Source organism: Chiloscyllium plagiosum, unplaced genomic scaffold (genome assembly GCF_037043375.1).
Source record: "Chiloscyllium plagiosum isolate Xiang-an unplaced genomic scaffold, Cpla_swu_hap1 HiC_scaffold_31, whole genome shotgun sequence".
In the NCBI taxonomy this organism is placed as follows: Eukaryota; Metazoa; Chordata; class Chondrichthyes; order Orectolobiformes; family Hemiscylliidae; genus Chiloscyllium; species Chiloscyllium plagiosum.
This window is the reverse complement of record NW_028270169.1, coordinates 39,486,013-39,512,613: the sequence shown is the minus strand read 5'-3', so window position 1 is coordinate 39,512,613 and position 26,601 is coordinate 39,486,013. Positions and strand designations below refer to the sequence as shown.

General features: G+C 44.4%; 1 long non-coding RNA gene across 1 annotated transcript in view; it reads left to right on the top strand.

The window, feature by feature from the left end:
• Positions 1-3,632: 3,632 nt before the first annotated feature.
• Positions 3,633-26,601, top strand: part of LOC148141892 (uncharacterized) — a 31,641-nt gene continuing 8,672 nt past the window's right edge. The window contains exon 1 of the long non-coding RNA XR_015752370.1: positions 3,633-3,885. This is a non-coding gene — a long non-coding RNA (uncharacterized LOC148141892). The remainder of the gene's footprint in view (positions 3,886-26,601) is intronic.

Genomic DNA, 26,601 nt, shown 5'->3' with positions numbered 1-26,601 from the left:
GAGTGTCTCCAATGTGCCCTAAATATAAAACAGATTAGCTGGGTGTCAGAAAGTCCCCCAGGACTTTCGGGGTAGTGTAGGTTAGTTATGAGCACATTCCCCTGGACTTTCTTACAAGTATGGTGCACCAGAAAACTGAACTTTATAATAGGATGTGGCGGTTCTTTCTGAACTATATAGATGCAGACTTGTTGGCTATGTTGGTCAGAGTCTTTATATAGTGGCGGGGGGCTGTGTCTGGTTAGCCGGGAGCCCCTGAGAGGAAGAATCCTGAATAAATATGGGTATGCCAACTGATGCTCCTGGTGATGGGGAGCTTTGATGGGATTGTATTGAGTGTTATAACTTAATTTAATTTATTTTGCCTTGGTTCAATCTGATCTAATTTAGTTTTTTTTTGTTCAATTATTTATTGAATTGTGGCATGGGTAGGGTTTTTTAAAATCTATTTTTTCTTTTAAACTGCTTGTGGTGGGGGGATTCAAGATGGCAGTGACTCAATAGGTTGCCCTGCTAAGCTCTGCACCAGAACCCAGACAAAGTGGTGCACTCACCCTCCCTTTATTACCTATTGTGGTAGAAACTGAACGAGTTTGACCCCCAGAATTGTTCTGTGCTATTTTAAAATAGTTTAAAAATGACTAAAGGGAAGGGACCGTGAGGATTGCAACAAGCAAAACACCCCCCTGCAGCAACGGACACGCCCACGGCCGCAGCATCGGCCTCCGTGTACGCCCCGGGGACTTAGCTGTGGAGCAGAGCCTAGTCTCAGAGTTTGTGAAACTCTGAGAGAATACTGACTCAGCAATGGAGGAAACCGGGCCAGGCTGGAACAGATCTCAGTCATGCTGCAGAAGCATGACCAGGAGATCCAGCATCTCGGGCACATCATGGAGGCGGAACAACTGACCGCAGCCTCCAAATCCGCAGTAGAATCCTTGGAGGGTAGGGTCCAGGCCCTGGAACGGCAGGTATGAGTTTTGGAGGAGAAGGTCGATGAGCTCAAAAATCAAGGCTGACAGAAGAACAACTGTCTAGTGCAGCTTCCGGAATAGGAGGAAGAAGGCGGGCTCGTCAGCTTTCTGGAGCAATGGCTCCCACAGTTTTTGAAGCTGGAAGTTAGGGCGGGCTGGGTGCGGGTTGAGAGAGCCTACCGGGTCACAGTGCGCAGGCCCGGATCAGACCAGGGGCCCTGCCCGGTCCTAGTGCGACTCCAGCATTACAGAGATAAGTATGTGGGATATCGGTAAATTAATGTTTCTTCTTCAGTTCTGCAATTCTGCAATTATAATTTCTGATACAAAGTAAATGAACTCACATCAGTGTGTGGTTGTTTCGGCCAGGAGCTGAGTCAACAAGAATGGAAACTATGTGGAGGAAATATATAATTATATGCCAGCATGAAACGTGATTGCAAAACAATGGTAGAAATACAGGCACTAGATAAAATGCTGTGAAGAGAGGCCTGTATAAACAGTAGGTTTCCCACTTGTACAGAGACACAGGAACAAACCCCAATTAAAAGGGCTTAGTGATAAGATGCTGTGAGGGGCAGCACAGATGGAGGGAGTAGATAATGGTAAGCAAAGGATGGGATGAGGTCAACGGCCTTGTGAGGTCAGAGTAACATTTTGTCACAGACAAGACCGGATAAACAGGAATAATGGGGCCAGTCTTAGGGAACTGGAGGATGTAGATAGGGGAAGAGCAATGTAAAACAAAAGAAGCCAAATTATATAAATATCGAGCGTTTGTCGAATTCGGTGTGTGTTTTGTCCCTGTCTTGTGACATCACACCCACTTGCAAGTGTAAAATAAATGACACTACTGATTCAGGTTTTTTTCTTGGACTGAAATTATTGAAGTGTGTGAGCTTTGTTTCTCACAAGTAAATGGTGCTGGAAGCATCAACAGCCCTGGAGAAGGATCCATAGGCTAATATACAAAAGATCATGAATTATGCTTTTCTAAGACTTTTCTGCTCTCGTGATTCTCGAGAGGAAGGCCTTTGATGAGGTAAAAAGCAGCTAAGGGGCTTGAATATCCAGTATTCCATAAGATATCTGGCAATATTACGTTTCAACCACAGAGGGTCCATGTTTAATTTTGACTCACCGGAAAAGGCAAAGGACTTTAAAATAATCTGGCTGGCTTGAATAATATGGACAATAATGTTTACTTTGTTTTTCTCTGTAATTTACCTGGCTTATCTGGTTGTCGGGGTTTTTGTAATATACATGGGGGTCCTAATTGTTGTTTTTTTCTTTTTTTCTCTCTTCTCCCTTCTCTCTCCCCTCCCATTACCCTTTATTCTTTTTTCTCATCATTTCCTTTTTGTTTTTCTCCCTTGGTATGAGATGCGGGGGCATTGGTGGTGCGTGGGGATTTGAGGGAGGCTGTGGGGGGGTTATATATTATTTTTCTACCAGGTGTGCCTACAGTTACAGTATTCGATGGCATAGGTTGAGTGCCCACTTTTAACTTTTTTGTTATAAGATTTGTGTAATGTTTTCTTACTTTGTGTTGCCTGGGGCGGGGGTACAGCTTCAGCTAGAAGCAGCCATGGAGGGGTCAGTGGGTAGTATGACTGCCCCCTATGATCAAGGAAGAAAGTCTTCCTTCATTTGTGATATATGTTGGTCTGTTGTAGAAGCAGTTGTTAGAAGTTTTGATTTGGTAGTTTTGGTAATTGAATTTTTAAATTTACACGAACTGATGTTTTCATTCAGCACACTATGAGTAGGGTCCTTCCTCCCAGAGGGTCATGCACTGTCTCGGACGGCTATGGCTAACCATTCATTTAAATGGTGCACCTGGAATGTTAAGGGGTGTCATTCACCAATTAAAAGAAAAAAGATACTTTCAAGCCTTAGAAAAGAAAGGGTCGATGTAGCCTTGCTGCAAGAAACACATTTAATTGATAAGGAGCATTTGAAGTTGCAGCAGGGAGGGTTCGGATGGGTGTTTTTCTCATCCTTTAATTCAAAACATAGAGGAGTTGCTATACCCATCCAGAAGAATGTCCTATTTCAAATGTTAGACCAAATTAAAGATGGATATGGGCGCTTTATGATTCTTAAAGCTTTAATACATGGAGAGGACTATGGGATATTGAATGTATATTGCCTCTCAGCATATCTCAAATTTTTAATGGATGCGCTTTCCAGGTTGATGACCCTTAAAGCACATCATACAATTGTAGGGGGAGACTTTAATTGACTTATTGATCCCAAAGTGGACGGGATGCCTAGGGGCCTTGCGGGTATGTCCCTGCAATCCAGGTAGCTGGTGGACCTGAACAGGGAGCTGGGGTTGGTGGATGTGTGGAGATGTCTTCATCCTGAAGGTCGGGATTTCACCTTTTTTTTAGATAGATAGATTACTTACAGTGTGGAAACAGGCCCTTCAGCCCAACAAGTCCACACTGACCCACCGAAGAGCAACCCACCCAGACCCATTCCCCTACATTTACCCCTTCAACTAACACTACGGGCAATTTAGCATGACCAATTCACCTAACCTGCACATCTTTGGACTGTGGGAGGAAACTGAAGCACCCGGAGGAAACCCACGAAGACACAGGGAGAATGTGCAAACTCCACATAGACAGTTGCCCGAGGCTGGAACTGAACTCCGTTCCCTGGCACTGTGAGGCAACATTGCTAACCACTGTGCTACCGTGCTGCCCATAGGTTTTTTACTAACCCACATAAGTGCTATACTAGGATCAACATGTTTTTGCTCCATTGACCTTTTAGATTTCGGTGTCTTACAGAATTGGGAACATAGCCATTTCCGATCATGCGGCAATGTACATGGAGGTCAAGGCCGATGGTAACGGGATAGGCTCGCAGCACTGGTGCATGGATCCTTTCCTCTAGAAAGGTAACAAGTTTATTGAGTACTTTTCGCGTGAATTTAAAATCTTTTGTGGCATTAATTTGGGGTACGGCCAGTAATCCGTCCGTGCTCTGGGAGACTGCCAAGGCCTATGCACAGGTTTTGATTATTTCTTACTCGGTGATGTGGAAGCTGCAGAGGGTAAAGCAGCAGCGTTTGCCTGGGGCTCATCTGAAGGCAGTTGAGTTAGCAGACTTTGACAGACCATCTGTAATTGCAGCGGATTACAGCCCTCAGGGCTACTAAGAGATTGGTGAAGATGGAGTCCTTTTTTAAGACCCTGGACCTTCAAAGTGAAACTTCAGAGCCGGCGTCTTTTCTGAAAGCCCCTTGACAATCCAAGAAATACAGGGGGCAGTGAGGCAGCTCCAGAGTGGTAAAGCGCCTGGCCCAGATGGATTTCAAAGTGAGTTTTACAAGGGGTTAATAGACATGCTGGTGGGGCCACTATTCGTACAGTCAGGATAGCCTCCCACCCTCACCAAGAGAAGCAAATATTTCTCTTATTCTTAAGAGTCCCAGAGGATTACACTTCGTACAGGCCCATATCGTTATTGAACGTGGATTTTAAATTTTTTCAAAAATGCTGGCGTTAAGGTTGGAGAGGGCTTTGACCTCATTGTAAAGGAGGACCAGGCAGGTTTTTATGAAGGGTCATATGTCTACCGATAATATTAGAAGAGTAATAAACATGGTCCAGGTATGCCAGCAAGCGTTGATTCCGGGCTTGGTAGTCTGCCTGGATGCAGAGAAAGTGTTTGACTGGGTGGAGTGGCTGTATCTCTTTTGTGTTGGAGGGGTTTGGTCTTGGAGGGGTTTTTGCCAGGTGGATGGCAGTGTTACACAGTGACCAGAAAGCAGCGGTTCTCATTAATGGTATATGGTCAGATAATTTTAGTGTCGGCAGGGACAGCCGATAAGGGTGCCCTCTCTCACCACTATCATTTACATGGGTGATTGAACCATTGGCAGAGGCCATCCAGAAAGACCCTTTCGGAGAAATTAGCCCAATAAAGCCCAGACCGCACAAAAACAGATCGGGTGAAATTGACAAGCTGTTTGTTACAAGCGATATGGCTGGAAGAGAAATTGACTTGGCAGACACAGAACTGGCAGTCTGTGCAGGTAGACCAAGGGTTTTCTTCCTCGAGCTGTGGAAGAAGCCAGTGTTTATAATAATTCTGTACAATAAGGCTAATTAGAAATGGGGAAAATGCAACATCCTGACAGTATCAGTGTATCCGAAGCTTCCATTCCTCTTCGCAGGTAGGCGCTAATGTCTCCTCTGAAACAGTAAGGTGCTTCCATTGTCTTCTCCTGAGCGCAATGCCTCTGCCTGACCTGTTCTTTGTGTGGCTTTGGTATTGCTGGTTTGTGAAGCTGCCCTCGGAGCTTTGGGATAGCTGTGATGCACTGCCATTGTTAGTGGGTGCTGGGATGTGTATTCCCTTGTTTGCGAGTGCTGTCTAGTTTCGCTTGTGAGCCTGCTTGATCCCTGCTGAGGCATTCTGGGTGTTTTTGGTAAAGTTTGGCCAAGTTTGCTTCCTATGTTCTGTGTGGGCCTATTATGGGTTGGCAGGGTAGCAGATCTTTTCCCACAATTCCCCCTTTTTTGGTTTTGCTTAGGGGAGGAATGAGAAGGGGGCAATGTAGCTGGAGTGAGGGGATTATTAGGTGGTTGGGGGAGGGGTGTGGCTCGGTTGCAGACAGATAGCTCTTTGTGTCTGAGCTTGACTCAGCAGAGGATATCTCAGGGACAGGGAACGTTCCCCCAGTGAATCTGTGCTATCTGAGTGGTGAGGGGGGCAGAGGGTAGTAGTATTGCACTCAGGCATGCCAGTGTCTCACCCTTTGTCCTTGTTTACCAGCAAGCTACAGTGTGATGGTCAGACAGGTCAGACTGAGGGTGCTGATGGTGATGGCTGCAGTGAGCAGCTAGATCCATCCTTGGTGTTCAGGGTAATGTTTCTTCTGTCCGGTCCTTGTTCATTGCTTGTGGAGCCCTCTTGCAGCAGGTGGCATGTGTCCATTCGGGCCGTCCTTCCAGTTTCACAGCTGTCCGGGTCCTCATCAGGATCTTCCACCTAGGGGAGAGAGAATCCTTTTCTAGTGATTTCATCATGACATAGTCTCCGGGTCAGAATGGATGAACGGGCACTGATGAGGGTGTGGGCAATTCAGCCCTGACCTGCTCGTGTGTAACACTAATACTCCTGCTAAGGGCCTGGACATACTCTAGCAGGGGCTGTTGTGTCAGAAGAAGGGCTGTATCTATGTTGGTCATCTGCATGGGCCATACATAAGTACTTCAAAAGGGGTGTAACGTGTCCCCCCAGGACGTTGTTTGCCAGGTTAAATTATGTAGTTTGTATATGTGGGCATATGTAGGGAGCATGCAATTTACGAGAATCTGTACAGCCAGCTTCTCATTCTCTGTTAAGGGGATGTCTGCTGACGACTCCCAGACCTCCCTAAAGTGGGCAATGAAGTCTGGCATGGGCTTGTCTGCTTTCTGTAGACACCGGGTAACAGCACCAAAGTCAGCATGTTGTCTTGCAGTAGCTTTTCCTGCCTCCTTCACAGTGCTGCCAGCCATCTTTCCCGGTCTGCAGCAGTGTCCCAGGGTTGGGTGGAGAAGCTAGTGGTAGAGCAAATCATCGCCCAGTCGATGCCCAGTTGTAACAGGATCTGCACATCCTGCTGCAGACAGTTGTAAATGGTGGAGAGTTGTAGCAGCCAATTATAAAATGCGAGTGGTAGTTTCAATGGGTCTGGGGCATCTTGCAACATGACCCGGACCTCTGCGTGGTTTCCGGCCTTATCAAGGGGAGCAGATCCAATACGTGGAAGTTGGCAGTGCCCTGGTTTTTCAGGGCAGCAGTCGCGCTCCCTGTGACCCTGAAGTTGTTGTCTGGGTTGGGTAGCGGTAGTGAGCCAGGCTGCCTGACGGCTGCTGTGTCCTGCTGCGAGCTCCTTGTGGGCTGCGTGGTAACAAAGGCAGCCATTTCATTTCGCAGCAGGTCGGCCTGTGGGGCCGGTCGGGGAAGTTTTGGGGACTGTGGGGCGTAGGGCGGCGGGGCTGTGCCAGGGGTGATTGGGGTCTCCACTGTCGGAGTTTTATTGCCGCGGTCTTTTACTTTAGGGGGCTGATGGCGTTTGGCAAGGTCCCAAAATTTTGTGAAACACTGCAACATGTAGACAGTGTCTCATGAGGGATCCCGGTGCCCTCGCCCTCCTGTAATGGCTGTGGTCCAATAGTCAGTTTTATCAATTTTGAAGAACCCCCCATCCCCCCATATGGCCAGTTCTCTTGGGACCAGGTGTAAAGGTCCCTTGTGAAGGGGATAATGTAACGGCTGTCCCCTGTGTCTGCCTGTGACCCAGGTTTAACAAGAGCCTCTCCTTCCTTGTTCTTGAAATTCACGTATTTAGCATGCCTTTTCTGGGTACTCTTGTTCATTTTCGGTCCTGGCCTGTTGCCCAGTTCCCACAGCTGGCTCTCCCGGCAGAGGGTGAATGTCGGTGCTCCCATGGCGTCCTGGGTTGATTTCTAAGTGCTGTGCTTCGGCTTTCGAGGAAACACAAACAGAGAGAGCGCTCACAGAGCACACAGGCAGGGAGTGATTGACAGGTTTGGCAATAAGGGGTAATCAAGCGTGTAATCGCAGACCGCAAAGTAAACAACCACTTAAGCGCTGAACAAACCCAGCCAGAAATTGACAAGACAAGCTCTCAGTGCCTGCAGAGCAAGCAGAGAAGGGTGGGAGCATTAATTTAACCTTATTAATAAAACTTATGCAGAACTTTCATTTCTTAAGAAAAACGATCATAGATCACCAAATGCCAAATAAATCAAATAATTGCTGTGGTTCTGTTCGCCGAGCTGGAAGTTTTTGTTGCAAACGTTTCGTCCCCTGGCTAGGCGACATCATCAGTGCTTGGGAGCCTCCTGCGAAGCGCTTCTTTGATGTTTCCTCCGGTGTTTATAGTGGTCTGTCCCTGCCGCTTCCGGTTGTCAGTTTCAGCTGTCCGCTGTAGTGGTTGGTATATTGGGTCCAGGTCGATGTGTTTGTTGATGGAGTTTGTGGATGAATGCCATGCCTCTAGGAATTCCCTGGTTGTTCTCTGTCTGGCTTGCCCTATGATAGTAGTGTTGTCCCAGTCGAATTCATGTTGCTTGTTGTCTGCGTGTGTGGCTACTAAGGATAGCTGGTCGTGTCGTTTCGTGGCTAGTTGGTGTTCATGTATGCGGATTGTTAGCTGTCTTCCTGACTAGCCACACTACCATACATCAGGAGCATCTCTGAAATGACAGCCAGACTACTGAGACCCCTAGGACTCATAACGGCACACAAATCAACAGCCACGCTCAGACAACAACTCACCAGAACGAAGGACCCGATACCCAACATGAGCAAGACGAATGTAGTGTACAAAATACCATGCAAGGACTGCACTAAACACTATATAGGATAAACAGGAAGACAGCTAACGATCCGCATACATGAACATCAACTAACCACGAAACGACACGACCAGCTGTCCTTAGTAGCCACACACGCAGACAACAAGCAACATGAATTCGACTGGGACAACACTACTATCATAGGGCAAGCCAGACAGAGAACAACCAGGGAATTCCTAGAGGCAATGCATTCATCCACAAACTCCATCAACAAACACATCGACCTGGACCCAATATACCAACCACGACAGCGGACAGCTGAAACTGACAACCGGAAGCGGCAGGGACAGACCACTATAAACACCGGAGGAAACATCAAAGAAGCGCTTCGCAGGAGGCTCCCAAGCACTGATGATGTCGCCTAGCCAGGGGACGAAACGTTTGCAACAAAAACTTCCAGCTCGGCGAACAGAACCACAGCAACGAGCACCCGAGCTACAAATCTTCGCACAAACTTTGAAAATCAAATCATCTCTGGATCTTGAGCTGCAGGGATTGAAACAGACATTCAATCCCCAGCAAGCAAATGTGCATGCAAGGCCGAACACAGAGTTAAAAGTTTCTCCAGGGTTTAGTGAATAAATGCATCTGGTCACTAGGACCCTGTTGAGTACAAACCTGAATTCTGACAGGTTGCCGGCCAGTCTCTCTCTCTCTCTCTCTCTGCTGCCCTGTGCAGCTGGGAAGCCAGTAGCTCAGCCACCTCATCCCAACCCCCAGGATCAAGTTCCTCAGTAACAAGGTAAGTGTGGGGTAGTGAAGGAAGGGAGGTGGGAGGGGTCCTTTGTTTTTCAGAGTTTTCGGGACTGTGATTTTAATTTAAGGGTTGGGGGGTGGGGGGTGCTGACCACTTCCCTAAACTTATTTAAACTCAGGCCACGAAGGGTCGCCAAACCTACCTTCCCTATTCTGCTCCCCAACAATATTGGCTGGTGACCTGTATAAACAGGGTATTCCCTACCTTACTCTCAAGGTGTAAGTGGTTACCTGATGCTTGTTACTTCCTTGAGAGGGTCGGTGTCCGCGGAGCACTGCCTCAGCAGGACAAGTTAGACTTGTTCCCGGGGCGGTCCTTATGGACCTCTGTTTTAAGCTGGGAATAGAGACCGACTACAGCACGGACAAACACAAGACAGCAGGGCCCCTGTCAATTTCCCATGATCTGTGGATTTCTTAGTATTAAAGCGAAAATGTAATTGGCGAATCTCTCCTTCAGTTTTACCATACTTTCTCTGCCTGACCATCTTTCCCCTGGCTGGATCAGGATCGTGACACAAGTCCTGGCTCAAGTTGGATCACGCACGGGCCAAGTTGCTGTTTCTATAAAAGTTGGGTAATGAATTTAGGAGTACACCTGACTACCTTCCCAGGTCAAGTCTAAGGCTGCTCAATTCCAAATTGTCGGCTGCCAATTAGTTAACTTTAATTTATTTGCTCACCAGATTACCTCCACAGGCCGAGCCTTGGCAGCTTAAAATTTAGTTCATAAATTTATGAGCCCAAATGACTGCCTCCATAGGCCAAATCTAAGCTCAATTCTGAATTGCCACAGCAACCGGCTGCTAAATAATTTGGTGATTAATTTATTTACTGACCAGTCTACCTCGACAGGCCAAGTCGTGGCAGCTGAAGCCAATTCGCTGCAGTCACTAGGTCAGAATTGTGGACACCCTCCGCAGTTGTCCAGCTTTCCTCTGGTCTGACCCGCTGGGGCAGGCCTGAATGCCAGGTCCGACTTGGGCTCAATTTAAAATCTTAGGTTCGCTTACCCTGTTGAGAGACAAAAATGGCCTGCCGACTAACGCCAAACTGTTGGAGAAATTAGCCCAATACAGCAGATTCCACACAAACCAGATCGGGTGAAATTGACAAGCTGTTTATTACAAGCGATATGGCTGGAAGAGAAATTGACTAGGCTGACACAGAACTGACAGTCTGTGCAGGTAGTGACGGACATCAGTAATGTTGAAAAGACGTTTGGATAAGTACATGAACAAGAAAAGTTTGGAGAGATATGGGCCAGGAGCAGGCAGGTAGAACTGGTTGAGCTTTGGATTATGTTTAGCATGGAATGGTTGGACCTCCGAGTCTGTTTCAATGCTGTATGACTCTGTGACTATGACTTTGTAAATGTGAGTTGTTACAGTTTGGGCAATCAAATATAGAGGGAAAGAATACAGTTAATGGCAGGACCTTTAATAGCATTGATTTACAGAGGGATCTTGGAGTCCAAGTCCATAGTTCCCTGAAAGTGGCCACACAAGTAGATACGGCAGTAAAGAAGTCAGATGGCATGCTTATGTTAAGAAGTTGAAGGTGAATACTATATCTTTAGGAGAGAATGCTGTTCTGAACTGAGAGCTTACAAACACCTGTGTATATGAGTGGATGGCAGTCTCAGAGTGTACTGGAAAATTGAAAATATGTAGCATTTGGCTGTGAAATGGATACCTGAATTTTGGTTGCTGTTTTGACAATAACTTTGAATTTAACCAATCAGTTTAAATTATGCCCCAGGGTACTAAAACCCAATCGAACATCGAACCAATGAGACGATACGGTGTTAGGGATATACAAATGCAGGCATTTTGAAAATTGGAGACAGAGCAACTGCCATCAAGAGAGACCCAAGAAATTAGGAACCACTCTCCAAAAAAGTTATCTTTTCATATAAAACAATTTGCAGTAAAAAGAAAGATGACCCAGGGAGATCTTCAGCCAGAAGAAGAAGACACCGAAGACGACAGCCGGTGTATGGTTTTGAAATAAAGTTATCATAATTATAATAATTGTCTTATTGGAACAGCATATTGTTACAGATTTCAAGGCAAGCAATAAGCAGTTACGAGAAATTAAGGCTAAGAGTTGTGAATAGTTGTTGCTTACTGTGTACTTGTAGAGTTAAAGAGTAATTTTTTTAAGTAGTGGAATTTGGGAGTTCTCGGTCACTCATATTTTAATAGATTACGAGGTGAGATGAGCTTTTCTTGGAGTTTGGTTTAGTTAACAGAAGGATTCACTGCCATGTTGTAACACCTGCCTTTATTGGTTAGAGCAATGGGTATAAGAAGAACATTAGGACTGCAGATGCTGGAGATCAGAGTCAAAAAGTGTGGTGCTGGAATAGCACAGCAGGTCCGGCAGCATCCGAGGAGCAAGAGAGTTGACGTTTCAAGCATAAGCCCTTCTTCAGGATTGCTGATGAAGGGCTTAACTCGAAACGATGACTCCCCTGCTCCTTGGATGTTGCCTGACTGGCTGTGCTTTTCCAGCACCACACTTTTTGACTCTTGGCAATGAGTACAAGAGCCACAAAGTCATGTTGCATCTTTATAAAACATTGGTTAGGACATATTTAGAATATCATGTTCAGTTCTGGTTGCCACATTACAGGGAGGATATGGGTCCCTTTGAAATGTTGCAGAAGCGGTTTACCAAGATGCTGCCTGGATTAGAGGGTATGAGCTGTAAAGAGAGGCTGGAAAAACTAGGATTGTTTCCTCTATAATGGCAGAGACTGAGGAGAGAGCTGATAGAAGTTTACAAAATTATGACGAGCACAGATAAGAGTCATAGAGTCACAGAGATGTACAGGATGGAAACAGACCCTTCAGTCCAACCCGTCCATGTCGACCATAAATCCCAACCCAATCTAGTCCCACCTGACAACACCCGACTCATATCCCTCCAAACACTTCCTATTCATATACCCATTCAAATGCCTTTTTTTATAATATATTTTTATTAAGAAAAAAATAGATTTTTAAATATTACAACAAATACAAAACAATGCATTTCAAAACAGTACAAAAATAGTTCAAAACTAAACCCAAATAATAAAAAAATTCCCCAACCCACCCTCCTATACGAATGTATAAACATATATAGAGAAGTATAAAATTTAAAAAAGACCTAAACTAGCTATTTAACTAACTAAATAAATACCTAACAACAAACAAATAAATAGTAATAACTTAGCCCAGCCAAACAAAACACTCATACATTCACAGTTCCTCCTCCCTGGATATTGGACTCATGAAACACAATCGTTACGGCTATATAAAAGCCCTTGTTAGTGTGGCAGATAAATCTGTGTCCAGGTATTTCAAAAAGGGTTGCCATGTCTTATAAAAATTCTCAGTTTTGTGGTGTACCATATTTGTGTGAAAATCCAGGGGAATATGCTCCATAACAATCTTCCACCAACCCGACAGGCCTGGGGGGCTTTCTGATATCCAAACTAGCAAGATATTCTTCCTTGCACAGAATGTAAGAATACTAAAAAGTTTTGCCTTATGCAAGTCTGCAGAAAATATAGTGGGTAGGCCCAAAAGGAATGAAATAGGGTCCTTCTCCACCCCATACCTAAAATCCTCTCCATTGCACCCACCACAGCACTCCAATATGTTTGAAGCCTGTCACAAGACCAAAGACAATAGGTAAGAGTACCCGTGCAGACCTTGCACGTGGGACATGCTGAAGATACACCTTGTTTAAATTTTGACAAACGGTCTGGGGCTAAGTGGACTCTGTGGAGAATCTTCAACTGTAAAGCATGGGTCCAATCGCAAATTGATATCTTTCTTGCATTCTCCCAAATATCCTCCCATGCCTCTGCAGAAACTTCAACACCCAGCTCTCTTTCCCACATCTTGCAGAGTCGATCAGACTCATCTGAGGTGGCACCCCCCAATTGGTGATATAGAGTACTGACAGAGAGTGTACTCTTAGCCCTTAATACCCCTCTTTCTATGTCAGATTTGTAGGGATCAGTCAAAAGTGTGGTCCTTTTTTGAATAAAATCCCTAATTTGAAAAAAACGAAAGAGGTCTCTATTAGGTAACTCGTACTTCCGTACTAACTGATCGAAGGACATCATTACACCTCCCTCAAATAAATCACCCATACAAGATATACCCCTAGCTGCCCAACGTTTAAATCCTGAATCTATCATACCTGGTTGAAAACTCGGCATACCCACTAAAGGCGTAAACAAAGATGTTTTGCCAATACTACCTTCCCTCTGCCAAATTGCCCTCCGTGCTTTAACAGTATTGATGACTATTGGGTTATGGCAATATTCCCTAACTGTCCTCACCTTGTCCAAAAACAGCAAACTGGTAAGGGGGCACCTTGCCTTGGAGACTTCGATATCTAGCCATATTGAAAGAGGGTCCGCATAAACCCAATCACTTATGTAGGTCAAAAGCGAGCTTAATTGGTAATTTTTAATGTCCGGAAGTCTACTCCCCCCAATCTATGAGGCAACTGCAGTTTGGCTAATTTAATGAGGGGCCGTTACGGTGCCAGATAAAGGAGCTGAACCAACTATTCAGTCTCCTGAGTGTTTGTTTATTGAAAATCAGGGGGAGCATCTGTATAGGGTATAACAAATGAGGGAGAATAAGCGCTATCTGACCCAACCATGAGACTGGAAGTGCTCCCATCTTTGGAGATCTTGTTTAATTTTTTCAAATAATTGAGTAAAATTGGCTTTGAACAGCCAATCCAGAACTGGAGTTATGAATATACCCAAATACACAAAACCCCCCTGTGACCACCTAAATGGGAATCTATAGTCACTCTCAAGAGCCAACTATTTTCTAAGACCACCCACAGGCATTGCCTCTGGTTTAGCAAAATTAATCTTATACCCTGAAAAAGCGCCAAACGCGTGAATGCATTGTCTCAGGCAAGGCACTGAGACTGCTGGATTTGTCAAGAAAATTAGAACATCATCTGCATACAGCGAGATCTTATGTAATTTTGACCCCACTTCTGGAGCTGATATATTTAGATCCCCATGAATGGCCTCTGCCAACAGTTCAATCACCAATGTACAAAGTAATGGTGAAAGGGGACAGCCCTGCCGGCTGCCCCTAGAAATATTAAAATTGCTTGGTCGTACCCCGTTGGTAATGACCGCAGCGAGAGGTACACTGTAGAGAACCTTTACCCATCTTATGAAAACTTCGCCCAGTCCAAACCGGTCTCGAGTATAGAAAAGGTACGGCCACTTAACTCAGTCAAATGCCTTCTCTGCATCTAAAGAAATCACCGATCCCTGTATTGACTGCTGTTGGCCTGCTTGAATTACGTTAAGCAGCCTCCTAATGTTATTGGAAGATCTGCGACCCTTTATGAAGCCCGTCTGATCCTCTTTAATAATAGAGGGTAACACAGTCTCCAGCCTTAACGCAAGAGCCTTAGAGAGGATCTTAAAGGCCACATTTAAGAGCGAGATGGGCCTGTATGAAGCACAGTCCTCCAGATCCTTCCCTTTTTTAAGGATAAGTGAAATATTGGTCTCTCTCAGAGATGGTGGGAGACAAACATGACTGTATGAATCATTAAACATATTCAGCATCGGGCCTGACAGTATACTTATAAATTCCTTATAGAATTCACTGGGAAGTCCATCAGGACCAGGCGCCTTTCCACTCAGATGCTGCCTCACAGCTTCCTGCACTTCTTGCTCTGATAATGGGACATTGAGAAAGGACTGTTGTTCGGGAGTCACGCCCGGGAGCTTCAGATCTCTAAAAAAGGATTCAATTTTGGCCTGCCCCTCCTCACAATTCTCAGACTGACATAACTTAGAGTAGAATCTCTGGAACGCCACATTAATCTTTTTAGAATCACATGTTAGGTTCCCAGACCCTTGCCAAATCGCTGTAATGGTTTGTGGGGCACTTCTCTTTCTGGCAAGGTATGCTAAGTATTTGCCTGGCTTGTCACCATGCTCGCATAACCTTTGCTTTGCAAAAACCAGCTCCTTCTTTGCCGGCTGCGTGAGCATGGAATTTAATGCAGACCGCAGTGCCGTAATCCTCTGTAGTTTGACCAACGAGGGTCTGTCAAAATAGGCCTTCTCGGCTGCCTTCAACCGTGCTTCAAGGAGACATTGCTGCTCACCCTTCTGCCACTTCCTACAGGTGGAATATGAAATAACTAACCCTCTGGCATAAGCTTTGGCAGTTTCCCAGAGAAAAGATGAGCTATCAACCGAGCCTATGTTGATGTTTAGGAATGCCGGAAATTCCCTCGAGAAATACTCCACAAACTTGCTGTCCATGAGAATAAAGGGGTCCATTCGCCAGTACCTTGAATCCACTGTAACATCCTTAATTTTAACCATGAGGTACACTGGAGCATGATCAGAGATGGCAATACTACCAATCATACAGGATGCCACCAGATCCAGGGTTACTGCAGGGGTCTGAAAAAAATCAATCCTCGTGAGACATCTGTGCGGATTGGAGAAAAACATGAAATCCCTACCTGTAGGGTGGAGACACCTCCAGACGTCCACCAAGCCTAATTCCCCACACAAACCCAATAACTGTTTAGTTTGTGCAAAGGGTATCAAGGGACCTTTAGGCAACCTGTCTACTGTGGGGTCCATGAGGCAGTTAAAATCTCCCCCTATAATAATGTGCCGAGACTTGAGACTTATCAGTTTAGAAAAAGCGTCTGCCAAGAATTTAAGAGGATGAGCTGGGGGAACAATAAACATTTAAAATGCCATATTCTTCCCCATTTATCAAGGCTTTAAGAATTACAAACCTCCTGTATGTGTCTTTAACACATTCTAACAGTTTAAATGAGAGATTTTTCCGAACGAATATAGCCACTTTCCTACTTCTGGTATTAAATGATGAAAAATAAACTCAGTCAAAGCCATTCTGCTGTAATTTCAGATGCTCCTTATCATCCAAATGTGTCTCCTGTAACAAAGCAATATCCACCTTCTCTTTTCTAAGACTCAAGAGTACTTTCTTCCTTTTAATTGGCGAGTGACTGCCCTTGATATTCCAGGTACACCATTTAATCAAATCATTAGCCATAATCTTCTGCAATTACATTTAAATTCCAGAGAGGAGGAACCCGAACCACAAATTGTTGAGCCTTAGTGTCGCATGGTCCACCAAATATAAAAACTACATAAAGAAAAACCACTACCTTCAACAAACATACAAAATTATTAAAAATATAAAACAACAAAAACCAGAAAACAAACCAACATATAAAGCGCCAATAGCGCTGAATAGGGGAACTCACCCCCTGCCCAGAGGGGGCAACTACCCATCCTGAACTGCCCATAAATATGCATCTAACCATCTCAACCACCTTCACTTCTCCCAGCTAGAGCCGCATCGCAAGCACAAGCTAAAAAGAATAAATACCCCATAGAATATCAATATGAATAATAAAACATTCTTTTATATAAAGAAGAGGGGAATAAATACCCCACCCATCCTTTAGTATGTCCTAACTTAGAAATTTAAAATGTACATCTTAACCACTGCCAGACATAGTTTGACCAAATTATTATCAATAGAAGGAAAAAAATGGGAAAAACAAAGTTCCAACTGGATTTCCTCCATTTCTTTTACAGAGCGATAAACGCATACCCAAGCAACAATATTTATGCATACTACAATTGTTTAAATTAGGTTAGTTTGTCCACAAAGTCTCTTGCCTTCTCCGATGTGTCAAAGAGATGCATGGATCCATCTAAGGTGATCCGAAGCACTGCCGGATATCTCGGGGAGTACTGAATACCAAGCTCCTTCAATCTTCTCTTGACACCATCATATGATTTTCGTTTCTGGATCACCGCAGATGAAAAGTCCTGAAAAAGCATGATCTTAGACCCCTCATAAATTAGGGCCTTTGGATCCTTCCCCTGGAGCCTGGAAGCCTCCATGACTATCTCCTTATCCCGGTAATGATGGAACCGCACCTGGAAAGGACAAGGGCGTTGACCCAGACCCGACCTCCATGCTGCAACCCGATGAGCCCTCTCTATCTTCAATCCTCTCATGCCAGTCTCCAAGTCAAGGAATTTCAGAAGCCAATCAAGGAACTTTGGCAGCTAATCATCAACAAATTCTGCAGGCCACTCACCTTCCTTACCCTCAGGCAGACCGATGATCCGAATGTTTTTTCTCCTGCCCCTGTTTTCAAGATCATCCACTTGGTCATGCAAATTATGAACCTGTGTCTTCAGGGCTTGGATCTCTTCCTTGAATGAACTGGCATCAGCTTCCATCACTGTGATCCTGTGCTCCACCTCATCTGTCCTCTTGTCCAGGTCTCCCAGCTGCTGCTCATGCTTCTGCAGCATGAGAGAGACTGGAGCCAGCTTCTCTTCAACCTGTTTCCCCAACATCTCGCGAGATTTCTAGAGCTGGTTCACCAGGTCCTGGAGAGTAATCTGCTCTGAGGCTGCTGCAGGCTAAACTGCAGGTCCGGCCTCAGATGCTCCTCCTCCCTTTTTAGGCATTTCTGGACAGCTAAAAATGCAGGTAAGTCAATTTTTAAATGTTTCTTGGGGCTCCACAATCTTTCCAACACCCCAAGAAATCCTGATGACCTGGGTTGGGTGGGTTAAAGGACCGTCCTGCTCCTGCTGCGATGCAAAGCTCTGCAGTGTGATCTTCTCAGATCGCCGCCATCGTAGATCCCCCCCAAATGCCTTTTAAATGTTGCAATTGTACCAGCCACCACCTTTTCCTCTGGCAGCTCATTCCATACACCTACCACCCTGTATGGTGGTAAAAGTTGCCCCTTAGGTCTCTTTTATATCTTTCCCCTCTCACCCTAAACCTATGCCATCTAGTACTGGGCTCCCCCATTCCAGGGAAAAGACTTTGTCTATTTATCCTATCCATGCCCCTCATGATTTTGTAAACCTCTCGAAGGTCACCCCTCAGCCTCCAACGCTGCAGGGAAAACAGCTCCAGCCTGTTCAGCCTCTCCCTATAGCGCAAATCCTCCAACCCTGGCAACATCCTTATAAATCTTTTCTGAACCCCTTCAAGTTTCACAACATCTTTCCAATAGGAAGGAGACAAGAATTGCATGCAATATTTCAACAGTGGCCTAACCAATGTCCTGTACAGCCACAACATGACCTCCCAACTCCTGTACTCAATACTCTGACCAATAAAGGAAAGCATACCAAATGCCTTCTTCACTATCCTATCTACCTGTAACTCCACTTTCAAGGAGCTATGAACCTGCACTCCAAGGTCTGCAACACTCCCTAGGACCTTGCCATTAAGTGTGTAAGTCCTGCTAAGATTTGCTTTCCCAAAATGCAGCACCTCACATTTATCTGAATTAAACTTCTCAGCCCATTGGCCCATCTGGTCAAGATCCAGTTGTAATCTGAGGTAACCTTCTTCGCTGTCTACTGCACCTCCAATTTTGGTGTCATCTGCAAACTTACTAACTGTACCTCTTATGCTCACAACCAAATCATGTATATAAATGACAAAACGTAGTGGACCCAGCACCGATCCTTGTGGCACTCCACTGGTCACAGGCCTCCAATCTGAAAAACAACCCTCCAACACCACCCTCTGTCTTCTACCTTTCAGCCAGTTCTGTATCCAAATGGCTACTTCCCCCTGTATTCCATGAGATCTAACCTTGCTAATCAGTCTCCCATGCGGATGCTTGTCGAACACCTTACTGAAGTCCACATAGATCACATCTACTGCTCTGCCCTCATCAATCCTCTTTGTTACTCCTTCAAAAAACTCAATCAAGTTTGTGAGACATGACTTCCCATGCACAAAGCCATGTTGACTATCCCTAATCAGTTCTTGCCTTTCCAAATACAGGTACATCCTGTCCCTCAGGATTCGCTCCAACAACTTGCCCACCACCGGTCTATAGTTCCCTGGCTTGTCCTTACCACTCTTCTTAAACAGTGGCACCCCGTTAGCCAACCTCCAGCCCTCTGGCACCTCACCTGTGACTATCGATGATACAAATATCTCAGCAAGAAGCCCAGCAATCACTTCTCCTGCTTCCCACAGAGTTCGAGGATATACCTGATCAGGTCCTGGGGATTTATCCACCTTTATGCATTTCAAGACTCCAGCAGTTCCTCCTCTGTAATATGGACATTTTTCAAGATGTCACCATCTATTTCCCTACATTCTATATCTTCCATATCCTTTTCCACAGTAAATACTGATGCAAAATGTTCATTTATTATCTCCACACAAAGGCCATCTTGCTGATCTTTGAGGGGCCCTATTCTCTCCCTAGTTACCCTTTTGTCCTCAATGTATTTGTAAAAACCCTCTGGCTTCTCCTTAATTCTATTTGCCAAAGCTATCTCATGTCCCCTTCTGGCCTCCTGATTTTCCTCTTAAGCATACTCCTACTGCCTTTATATTCTTCTAAGGATTCACTCGATCTGTCCTGTCTATACCTTACATATGCTTCCTTCTTCTAAACCAGAACCTCAATTTCTTTAGTCATCCAGCATTCTCTATACCTACCAGCCTTTCCTTTCACCCTGACAGAAATATACTTTCTCTGGATTCTCATTATCTCATTTCTGAAGGCTTCCCATTTTCCAGCCGTCCCTTTACATGCGAACATCTGCCCCCAATCAGCTTTCGAAAGTTCTTGCCTAATACCGTCAAAATTGGCCTTTCTCCAAGTTAGAACTTCAACTTTTAGATCACGATTTTAAATCGAATAGAATTATGGTTGCAGGCCCCAAAGTGCTCCCCCACTGACACCTCAGTCACCTGCCCTGCCTTATTTCCCAAGAGCAGGTCAAGTTTTGCACCTTCTCTAGTAGGCATATCCACACACTGAATTAGAAAATTGTCTTGGACACACTTAACAAATTCCTCTTCATCTAAACCCTTAACACTATGGCAATCCCTGTCTATGTTTGGAAAGTTAAAATCCCCTACCATAACCACCCTATTATTCTTACAGATAGTTGAGATCTTCTTACAAATTTGTTTCTCAATTTCCCTGACTATTAGGGAGTCGATAATACAATCCCAATAAGGTGATCATCCCTTTCTTATTTCACAGTTGCACCCAAATAACTTCCCTGGATGTATTTCCTGGAATATCCTCCCTCAGTACAGCTGTAATGCTATCCCTTATCAAAACACCACTCCCCCTCCTCTCTTGCCTCCCTTTCTATCCTTCCTGTAGCATTTGTATCCTGGAACATTAAGCTGCCAGTCCTGCCCATCCCTGAGCTATGTTTCTGTAATTGCTATGGTATCCCAGTCCCATGTTCCTAACCATGTCCTGAGTTCATCTGCCTTCCCTGTTAGGCCCCTTGCAAATAAATGCAGTTTAATTTATTAGTCCTACCTTGTCCTGCCTGCCCTGACTGACTCACTTCTGTTCTCAACTGTACCAGTCTCAGATTGATCTCTTTCCTCACTATCTCCCTGGTCCCACCCCCACTCCTTACTAGTTTAAATCCTCCCGAGCAGCTCTAGCAAATCTCCCTGCCAGTATATTAGTCCCCTTCCAATTTAGGTGCATCCGTCCTTCTTGTACAGGTCACTTCTACCCCAAAAGAGATTCCAATGATCCAAAAATGTGCATCCTTCTCCCATACACCAGCTCCTCAGCCATGCATTCATCTGCTCTATCCTCCTATTCCTGCCCTGACTAGCTTGTAGCACCGGGAGTAATCCAGATATCACTACTCTGGAGGACCTCCTTCTTAAATTCCTGCCTAACTCTCTGTAATCACCCTTTAGAATCTCAGCCTTTTCCCTTCCTATGTCGTTGGTTCCAATGTGGACAATGACCTCTTGCTGGCCCCTCTTCCGCTTGAGAACATTCTCCACCCTCTCTGAGACATCCTTGATCCTGGCACCAGGGAAGCAACACACCATTCTGCTTTTTCTCTGCTGGCCACAGAAATGTCTGCTTGTACCTCTGACTAGAGAATCCCCTAACACAATTGATCTCTTGGAACCCGATGTGCCCCTTGTTGCATTAGACCCAGTCTCAATACCAGAAACTTGGCTGTCCGTGCTATGTTTTCCTGAGAATCTGTCACCCCCTACATTTTCCAAAACAGCATACCTGTTTGAAATGGGTATAGCCACAGAACACACCTGCACTAGGTGCATACCTCTCTTACCTTTCCTGGAGTTAACTCATCTCTGTGACTGTATCTGAGACTTTCCCCCCCTTCCTATAACTGCCATCCATTACATACTGTTGCTGTTGCAAATTCCTCATTTCTCCTAACTGTCTCTCCAACCGATCCATTGGATCTGATAAGATTCACAACCAACAAAATTTATTGCAGATATAATCTGCAGTAACACTTGAACTCTCTTTAAACTCCCACATCTCACAAGAAGCACATATCACTACTGAAGGCTATTTTTGCTCCTTCACAATCTACAGACCCAGAAAATAACACTGTCTTGTTCCTCTACAAAACATTGCCCCAGGTTAGATTAATAGTTACGGCTTGTATGTGAAGTTTAATCAAGAGACATATCTCAAAAAACATATCATCAAGAAAGAACCCACTCTACTCACTACTGCAGACCTTCTGTAGGCCACTTAAAACAATTAACTTATCTAATTCTGTGCTGTGAACTTCGCCCAAACAGTTCTTCCAAGATCAGTTGTGAATTTTACTGTTTGTTAATTTTCCCAGACGCACTCCGATGTCCAGAATACATCAGAATCTTTTTTCCCAGAGTTGAAGTGTTTCAAACTAGCGGGAATCCATTTAAAAGGGGGAACGCTCAAAGGAGATTTGGATGGCAAGTTTTGTGCACAGAGATTGGTAGATGCCTGTCTACGTGCGGCCAGGGATAGTGGTGGAGGCAGATGTATAGGGGTGGTTTTAGATAATCACGTAAATAAGCAAGGAATGGAGGGATATGGACATGGGCAGGCAGAACGGATAGGTTTGATTTGGCATCATGTTTGGCACAGAAGGGCCTGTTTCTGTGGTGTACTGTACTGCTCTATGTTTTAATGGTCCTTTATAATCTACTAATAGTGAATTGAATGTATTTTTTCAAAATTTGGTATCAATATTAAAGGTGCCAATTTGATTCCATGTGGAAATTTTCTAACTACCTGACATGTACGACATTTTACAACACTGCCCTACCTCGTAATGAATTCTAGACTAGGTAAAATGCCTGTTTATTGATGCTTGAGTTTTTAAAATTCTAAATGTCCTGCCGTAGGAATTTCATGTGCTACTTATATTAAATGGGCAGTATCACTGTCTGATGAACAACAATGCATTCCTTGTAGCATCATTGGGATGCTGTTTTTAATACAGTAGCATTCCAGAACCCCTTCAGTTTCAGCTTCTATGTGAGCTGTCTGTATCAGCTTACCCAACTGCTTTCTGAACCTCAAATATGAAGACATGGCAGAAACTCTCTTTGAGTTATCACCATCTTCACCTCTTACTCAGCTTGTGGCATTGCTTTGACCTCTGGTGATGAACTTCCTTGCATGATTGCTCTGGTCATTACACATCTTAAAAGAAATCTGGAACTTGTTCTTTGTTGTCTCTTTAATCTTATTTAGACTTTTTGTGATTATAAATGGAGTTATAACCTTTATTCTTACCAAAACATCACCCTGGAGTAAATCTCAACTCCATCCATGTGTAATTTTTTTCACAATTTCTACAATTGCTCTTGACAACAAAAGAAAATATATCAGATGGGGAAGTTCTCCGAGTTTGAATGACATAGCGTCGGATGATGTGGAGTCTGTGTGGGTGGAATTGAGGAACCACAAAGGCAAAAAAAACATAATTGGAGTTGTGTATAGACCTCCTAACAGTGGTCAGGACCAGGGACGCAACATGTACCGGGAAATAGAGAAGGCATGTCAGAAAGGCAAAGTTACATTGATCATGGGAGACTTCAATATGCAGGTGGACTGGGTAAATAATGTTGTTAGTGGATCTAAAGAAAGGGAATTCATGGAATGCTTACAGGATGGCTTTTTGGAACAGCTTGTCATGGAGCCCACAAGAGAGCAGGCTATTCTGGACCTAGTGCTTTGCAATGAACCAGATTCTATAAAAGATCTTAAAGTAAGGGAACTCTTAGGAAGTAGCGAACATAATATGATAGAGTTCAGTCTGGAGTTTGAAAGGGAGAAGGCAAAATCGGATGTAATGGTGTTACAGTTGAATAAAGGTAATTATGAGGGCATGAGAGAGGAACTGACTAAAATAGACTGGAAGCAGAGGCTAACCGGGAAGACAGTAGAGCAAAAATGGCAGGAGTTTGTAGGTATAATTGAGGACACTGTACAGAGGTTCATTCCCAAGAAAAGAAAGATTAACCGGGGAGGGATTAGACAACCTTGGCTGACAAAGGAAGTCAGGAAATGTATTAAAGAAAAAGAGAGATCCTATAAAGTGGCTAAGAACAGTGGGAAATCAGAAGATTGGGAAGGATACAAAAGCAAACAGAGGATAACAAAGAGTGTAATAAGAAAGGAGAGGATCAAATATGAAGGTAGGCTAGCCAGTAATATTAGAAATAATAGTAAAAGTTTCTTTCAGTACATAAGAAACAAACGACAGGCAAAAGTAGACACTGGGCCACTTCAAACTGATGCAGGAAGCCTAGTGATGGGAGATAAGGAAATAGCAGGAGAACTTAACAAGTACTTTGCGTCAGTCTTCACAGTGGAAGACATGAGTAATATCCCAAAAATTAAAGGGTGTCACGGGGCTGAGTTGAGTATGGTTGCCATTACGAAAGAGATAGTGCCAGAAAAGTTAAAAAGTCTTAAAATTGATAAATCTCCTGGCCCCGATGGGATACACCCTAGAGTTCTGAGAGAGGTGGCTGAGGAAATAGCAGAGGCATTGGTTGAGATCTTTCAAGAGTCACTGGAGTCAGGAAAGGTCCCGGATGATTGGAAGATGGCTGTTGTAACCCCCTTGTTCAAGAAAGGATCAAGGCAAAAGATGGAAAATTATAGGCCAATCAGCTTAACCTCGGTTGTTGGTAAAATTCTAGAATCCATCATTAAGGATGAGGTTTCTAAATTCCTGGAAGAGCAGAGTCTGATTAGAACTAGTCAACATGGATTTAGTAAAGGGAGGTCATGCCTGACAAACCTGTTGGAATTTTTTGAAGAGGTAACAAGTAGGTTAGACCAGGGAAACCCAGTGAATGTGGTCTATCTAGACTTTCAAAAGGCCTTTGATAAGGTGCCACACGGGAGGCTGCTGAGCAAGGTGAGGGCCCATGGTGTTCGAGGTGAGCTGCTGGGATGGATTGAGGATTGGCTGTCTAACAGAAGGCAGAGAGTTGGGATAAAAGGTTCTTTTTCAGAATGGCAGCCGGTGACGAGCGGTGTCCCGCAGGGTTCGGTGCTGGGGCCACAGCTGTTCGCATTATATATTAATGATTTGGATGAGGGAACCGGGGGCATTCTAGCGAAGTTTGCCGATGATACGAAGTTAGGTGGACAGGCAGGTAGTACTGAGGAAGTGGGGAGGCTACAGAAGGATCTCGACAGGTTGGGAGAGTGGTCCAGGAAATGGCTGATGGAATTTAACGTGAGCAAGTGCGAGGTCTTGCACTTTGGCAAAAAGAATAAAAGCATAGACTACTTTCTAAATGGTGAGAAAATTAATAAAGCCAAAGCACAAAGGGATCTGGGAGTGCTAGTCGAGGATTCTCTAAAGGTAAACATGCAGGTTGAGTCCGTGATTAAGAAAGCGAATGCAATGTTGTCTCTTATCTCAAGAGGGTTGGAATATAAAAGCAGAGATGTACTACTAAGACTTTATAAAGCTCTGGTTAGGCCCCATTTGAAGTACTGTGTCCAGTTTTGGTCCCCACACCTCAGGAAGGACATACTGGCACTGGAACGTGTCCAGCGGAGATTCACACGGATGATCCCTGGAATGACAGGTCTAACATATGAGGAACGGCTGAGGATACTGGGATTGTATTCGTTGGAGTTTAGAAGATTAAGGGGAGACTTAATAGAGACGTACAAAATAATACATGGCTTGGAAAAGGTGGATGCTAGGAAATTGTTTCAGTTAAACGAGGAGACTAGGACCCGTGGACACAGCCTTAGAATTCGAGGGGGGCATTTCAGAACAGTAATGTGGAGACATTTCTTCAGCCAGAGAGTGGTGGGCCTGTGGAATTCATTGCCACGGAGTGCAGTGGAAGCCGGGACGCTAAATGTCTTCAAGGCCGAGATTGATAGATTCTTGTTGTCTAGAGGAATTAAGGGCTACGGGGAGAACGCTGGTAAGTGGAGCTGAAATGCGCATCACCCATGATTGAATGGCGGAGTGGACTCGATGGGCCGAATGGCCTTACTTCCACTCCTATGTCTTATGGTCTTATGGTCTTATGGAGTTGCGATGAAAGGTTGGTGAGCTGATCGTGCGTGAATGGCTGAGTATTGTAGGTCCTTTTCTGTTTTAAGTGTGAAATCTGGCAGACCATGAGAGGCAGTGCCACAGTGGTGCAAGTTGTTAAACATAATAAAACATAATATAGGATTCATCTTTTTGTTGACATTGACTGAGGCAACTTACAATGCAACTCCATTGAAGCATTGAGTATACGGTAGTACTTAATCAGGCACAGTGCAGCAGATTATTCATTCACATGCAGCACTGGAACCAGATTCTTTTGAATACTTCTGGGCACAAAACTCCATTGCCATCTCTGTCCAGGCTGCCTTCTTCATTTGGGATGCCTCTCATTACCATGCATAGGAAAAACTTGCCTTCTCTCCTTGACAGCTTTCAGGAGTACATTTAGAGAGCCATCACTGAAGCCTGGTGTCATTATTTACCTGGTCTCTGATATTTCTAGGGGTGATTGGAGATGATGAGCAGAATAGTATGGTCTTAGTAGTGCAAAGTTTTTTTATGCATTCTCAACATTGTTAAGTCTAGCAGAAATAATGGATAAAGCTGTAAAGAAAACATACAGGTTCTAAAGCTGTAAAAATGGGAGTAAGAAGCGCAACAGCAACCAGGTCATTGTGGAGCTTTTTATGTCATTGATTGGGTGGCAGTTGGATTACAGGTTTCAGTTCTGGGATCTGATTTCAAGAGATCGATTAGGATAATATAAGGGATGAGAGATATTTTGCAGAGAGACTAGAACAGAGCAAGTTGAGAGAAAATTTGATGATGATGTTTAAATTATGGAAGAATTTGTAAAGATAAGGAAGGCAGTATGGTTTTGGATATTTACTAAGTCAGTAATTTGAAGCTATCAATGCATGTTTGTCATAAAAAGAGGCAGATATATTTTTGCACAGGTTTGTTCAGTGTTTCATCAAAAAAAGGCATAAAAGCAGATTTTGCAATGACTTTTGAATGAGAATTACAAGGATACTTGAAAAATAAAAATGAGAAAAGTATGGCCAGCATTGGCTATAATGGGCCTTCTGTG